Genomic DNA, 6000 nt, shown 5'->3' on the forward strand with positions numbered 1-6000 from the left:
CACATACCTTGAATTGGTGGGCATCATTTTGAAGAGCTAAAAGCTACCGCTTGAAAGCCAATATGGCAATGTGGGTTCCTTCCATTGTGTTCCACCACACAGGCTGGTTGCTGTTCCTGGGAGCATGGAGGAAGATTGCAGAGGCAACCCCGCTAACTGGGTGTGCAACACCACTTCATTAATTCCAGAGGACAGAGCCAGTAACCCAGTGAGCTCAGTGATATCTCAGACAACTTATTTCTTGCATCTTGTTCACATAACGGGTGTGTGAATCGAGTGCCTCAACTCATCCCCTTTCACAAAGGTCTCTGAGGTTCCCATGATTTGGACCCCTCCACTGAGCTGCTTTCCCGGGAAGCACACAGCCTGAGTCTGCTCCTGGAAGCTCGGGACCTGAACAGCTTTACCTATAATCATTTCAGATGTGACTTGGGGCTGCCACGCGTTGATTTTATAATTACATATAGTATTTTTTCTGTTTAAAGTAGCCATCATCACATGCTATATGTTTCCTTTTGCTCACAGGAAGCAAGTCTAATTATAAAATACTCAACATCCAATTTAAAATAATTGCCAATGTGAAACAAATAAAGCTAATCAACTCCTGCTTGCAAGTCCATATTAGTAATGCCGAACAAATGCATTAATAAATTAAAGTCACATTCAAAGCCAAACAAACTGCAGGATAGGCAAGGAAGATGCAAGCCCTGTGTCCCAGGTGAGGGTGTGCCAATGGGGTCTCTGTGTCACAGGGGGCACCCAGGGGCGGCACATGGCAGCGTGTGTCCTGTGAGCAGCAGACGGTCCCTAATTGTGCACTTGTGCTGTGCCATTAATGGTGACCAGCCTCTCTGTCTTCATCCTTTAAGAGGATGTATGCACTCGGCTGCTAGCCAAAAGGCTGTGGGTTCACATCCACCTAGAGGTGCCTCAGAAGAAAGGCCTGGCAATCTACATCTGAAAAAGCAGCCATGGTAAACCCCATGGGGCCCAGCTCTGCTTGGACACACCCGGGGCCACCTGCATTGGAGGCAGCTTACCAGCATCTGCATGGATACGGATGTGTAGATGCGGTTGGATAAGGATATGGATATGAATAGGGATGTGTAGATGTATTTAAAAAAAAACCCACTGCCATGAAGTCGACCCAACTCATAGCAACCCCTCCTTGGGTTTCTGAGGTGGCATCACTAAGGAAGTAGATTGCCCAACCTTCCTTCCGAGGAGTGGCTGGTGGGTTTAACCACCAGCCTTCTGGTTAGCAGTCAACTGCCTTAGGCACTATGCCCCCAGAGCTCCTGTGTACATGTATATGTGTATGTGTGTGTATGTGTGTCAGTATGTGCATATATGTATGTGTGTGTGCATACATATGTGCATGTGTGTATGTGTGTACATGTGTGTAGATACATGTGTGTCTGTGTGTGTCTCTGTGTATATGTGTGTCTATATGTGTGTGAATGTGTGTATGTGTATGTGTGTGTGTGTGTGTACAGAGGAGTCCCCAGGTTATGCACATGTGAATTACATATAATCCACAGTTACTGACCACCCCCATAAAGGCTATTGTATTACAAATCTGAGGTACACACAGTGGTTCACCATGACAGCTGGGCACTACTTTGTGACGGCGCCCCCATATGTTATTATTATCATTGCTATATTACTACTTTGGGGTGCTTTAGTGCATCTGAAAGTGTTTCTTTACTGTTTGTAGGCATAAAAAGGTGCCCTATATGCTACACACAGACAAGCGACCAGCTGACGTCAGATACCCTACTTCACCATTCTGACCTCTGTACTAACTCGACTTATGGACAGACTTAGGATGGAGTTTGTTCTTCTTCCAGGAGCCATCTGTATACACATTTTCAGCAGCAGCATGAAAAAGAGAATCCTTAGGGAGTTGCCACCATTACCACTAAGCTATGAGATGCAGAATTTTACAAGGAGCTATGCTTGCTCTGCTCATGCATATCTTATGTGCTGTCCCTCAGCCTCCTTAGAAAAAGTGCCACACTCCCGTGACACCAAGAAGAAGATGAGACAAATGAGTAAGATCACTCTGAATGGGAAAAAATTGAGTTTTTTTTTTTTTTCAAGTCCAGAGCTGAAAAGGCACATTTTGGGAAGGATTAGTTATAAAGATGGTTGGATATGATTTGGAGAATATGAAATTCTGCACCCTGGTGTGGTTTGATTGAGTTTCTTGGCCAGAGCAGTTTTACCATTTAAATTTTCTGTGTTAATCATTTTAGCTTCCTATATTTCTATTTAGCCATCCAGGAAAATGCTTCAAAGTTGAGCTTATTAAATAGAAAGATGAAAATGGAATACAATCATCTAGACAGTTGGGCTTCCCTGCGAAGCCCTTAGAAAGTTCATTCCAGAATGGTTGAGAGTTCCAGTAAGATGGCGGAACAGGCAGACAGACTGCACAGACCCTGTTCAACAAATAAAAAGGGAGCCAATTAACACAGATACAGAAGATAATCCTGGAGACCTGATCTCTGAACGGAAAGATAGAGAAGTGGCCTAAACTCCAACCAGTAGAAGACCTTGCATGAAAACACCAAAAAAGGAGACATCTGGAGCTGCAGTCTGGCACCAATCCTGACAGCACAGACAGCGTGGATATTAATGAATGGTGTTAGGACCTAAGAATTAACCTAAAAATTGGCCCTGCTAGCCATGGCCTACACAGAGGCCTACACTGGTGACTGATGAATAACAGGGAAAGCAACGAAGAGGAAAGTGGGCTGAGCTATGGACTTTGGCCTGTCCAGAGGATGCAGTAATTTTGAACATTTGAAAGTGGTTCAACCATTCTGGATGTTTAAAGCAATAGCATTCTCTCAGATTCCAGGGACCTAAGAATAAGCTCCAGGTGTCAGAACCACCAGGACATTCCGGACCTGGACCACTGGAAAGGTGCGGTACTTCCGTTTGTTACTCTTATACCCCACACCCTCTCTGTGAACGGGGCTGCAGCCATCCCTCACTCCCACCCTCCTTCTGGGCCAGCAGGAATGCCATCCCAGTCTGTGTGCTCAGACAGAGCCTGGGTGCCCTGCTCCGCCCTACCCAGATTTTTTTTTCTTAGTATTTTTTTGTTTAAAAATTGTCTGTTTTAAAATTATTATTATTATTATTTGGTCATTTTTATTGTTATTCTTTATTCTTCCTTTCCCAGGTTCTAGTTTTCAGCTTTTTCTCTCTTCCCTGATCCTGGTTCCCATTTTTCTCTTTTTAGTGGTTAACCACATTCCTTGTTTCTCTTTTTCATTTTTCCCATTTTTTTCTTCATTATTCTCCTACGCTACCTTTTGTCTTCTTATTGCCTTCTCCCCAGATAATAGGGCATTTTTTTTTCTTTTTTCTTTTTTTGGTTATTGTTCCTTTGTGTTTATATGATGTGTTTGTTGTCCACTTGCTTTTACTTTTTTGATGGTTATTTGATTGTTGTTTTTGTCTAATTGAGTGGGAGACAGCAACAATGCCCATATGACACAACTACACACACACCTTCTAAACCTCCACTTACTGAGTGAGAGCCACCACTTCCTTCTCAACCAACAGGTCAATGATAAACAACCACCAAGAAGGGCCTGACTCACTCTTAATTTCTCTTAACAAACAGTTAACAGAGATCTAAATACAACAATGTCACAATGTCTCAGAGACAACAGACCATCACAGTCCACACAAAGAAGCAAGATAAAGTGATAAAAACCAGGGAGCAGGATACAGACCCAGAACACATCCCTGAGCAACACTGCTTAGCATTGGAACTCTCTAATAGGGAATTCAAAAGAATTATACTTAGGAATCTTCAAAAGATTGAGAAAACACTGAAAAAATTAAGGAAAACACAGACAAAACCCTAGAATAATTTTGGAAGAAAATACAAGAACAAAATGACAAAACAAATGAAAAATTAGAAATGATATGAAATCTACAAATAGAAATCCAGAAGATTAATACTAAATTTTCAGAAATAGATAACACATTGAAAGAGCAAAGGAGAAGAATTGAATCAATGGAAGAAAGAATGAATGAGATTGAAGACAAATACCCGAATACTTCTTTGGAAAGGGATCACTTCACTTAGAAAAAAAAAAATCAAAACAAAATGAAGAAAGCCTAAGGTTCATGTGGAATATCACCAAAACGGATAACCTATGTGTCATTGTAATTCCAGAACAAGAAGAGAAAAAGAAAACCACTGAGAAAATTGTCCAAGATTTTTTTGGAAGAAAACTTCCCTGATATCATGCAAGATGAGAATATATCCAATCAGGAAGTCCAATGAACCCCAAACAGGATAGACCCCAAAAGAAAATCACCAAGACATATCCTCAAACTCATCAAAACCAAAGACAAAGAAAGAATCCTGAAAGCAGTACAGGAAAAACAAAAAGTTACTTATAAAGGACAACCAATAAGAATAAGCTCTGATTTCTCAGCAGAAACCATGAAAGTGAGAAAGCCATGGGATGGTATATATAAAACTTTGAAAGAGAAAAATTTCCAACCAAGAAATATATACCTGATAAAATTGTCCCTCAAATATGATGGTGAAATTAGGGGATTTCCAAATAAGCAGAAATTAAGGAAATTTGTTAAAACCAGCCCAACCTTACAAGAGATACTAAAGGGAGACCTTTGAACAGATAACCAACAATAGCAAAAAACAACTTATCATTAATAAGCAAGATGACAAAATCCAGAAACCAACACAACTGTGGACGTATACAAAGTAAAATAAGATTACAAGATTTTAAACAGGGAACCAGAGAAATCAATTGGCAAATGAGGACAACTACAAACCAAAAAGAGGGAAAACAGTATAGTTACAGAACTTCTCAATGGGGAAGAAGTCAAGAAAGTTACAAGACAGAATGGACTGTTCTAAACTCGGGGAGAAAATTATATATCCTAGGGTAACCTCAAAGAAAAATGATAAACCTTCGTACCACAATAAAAAAGAGGACAAGCACAAATATTTAGCAAATACTAAAATAATAGCAACAAAGAAAAGGATAACACAATTCATAAACATAATGAGCTCAGCACAGAAAATTATATGGAACAAAGAAACCAGAAACACCATGAAAAAACACATAACAAAATGACAGCAACCAATTCATATTTGTTGATAATTATACTGAATGCTAATGGATTAAATGCACCACTCAAGAGACAGAGAGTTGCAGATTGGGTAAGAAATTATAACCCATCATTATGCTGTCTCCAAGAGACACACCTTAGAGACAAAGACAAAAACAGACTAAAAATCAAAGGTTGGAAAAAGATAATGTCAAGCACATGGCAACCAAAAAAAGAGCAGAAGTGGCAATGTTAATTTTTTATCAAATTGAATTTAAGACAAAAACCACCATACAAGACAAGGAAGGACTTTATATAATGATTAAAGGGTCGATTTAACAAGAAGATATAACCATAATAAATATCTACAGACCCAATGAAAGAGCCCCAAAATACATAAATCAGACTTTAAAAGAGTTGAAAGGCAAATAGACAACTTCACAGTCATAGCGGGAGACTTTAATACACCACTTTCAATGAAAGATAGAACAGCTGGAAAAAAACTCAACAAAGACTCAGTCAAAAATCTACTGGAACTGAGAGATTTAGCATTGTGGCAGGATACAAGATCAACAACCAAAAATCAGTTGGATTCCTCTATACCAGCAAAGAGATTGCTGAAAAAGAAATAAAGAAATAAATACCATTTACAGTAGCTACAAACAAAACAAAACAAAACAAAAAAACTTGGGAATAAATCTTACCAAGGACACAAAAGACCTGTACAAAGAAAACTATAAAACACTACTTCAAGAAACCATAAGAGGTGGCCAGTAAGATGGCAGACGAGGCAGAAAGACTGCACAGACCCTCTTCAACAAAGAAAAGGGAAACCAATAAACACAGATACAGAAGATAATCTTGGACCCCTGAGCCTTGAAGGGAAGGATA

This window comes from Orycteropus afer, unplaced genomic scaffold (assembly GCF_000298275.1).
Source record: "Orycteropus afer afer isolate SDZICR_OR568_19922 unplaced genomic scaffold, OryAfe1.0 scaffold00385, whole genome shotgun sequence".
Classification (NCBI taxonomy): Eukaryota; Metazoa; Chordata; class Mammalia; order Tubulidentata; family Orycteropodidae; genus Orycteropus; species Orycteropus afer.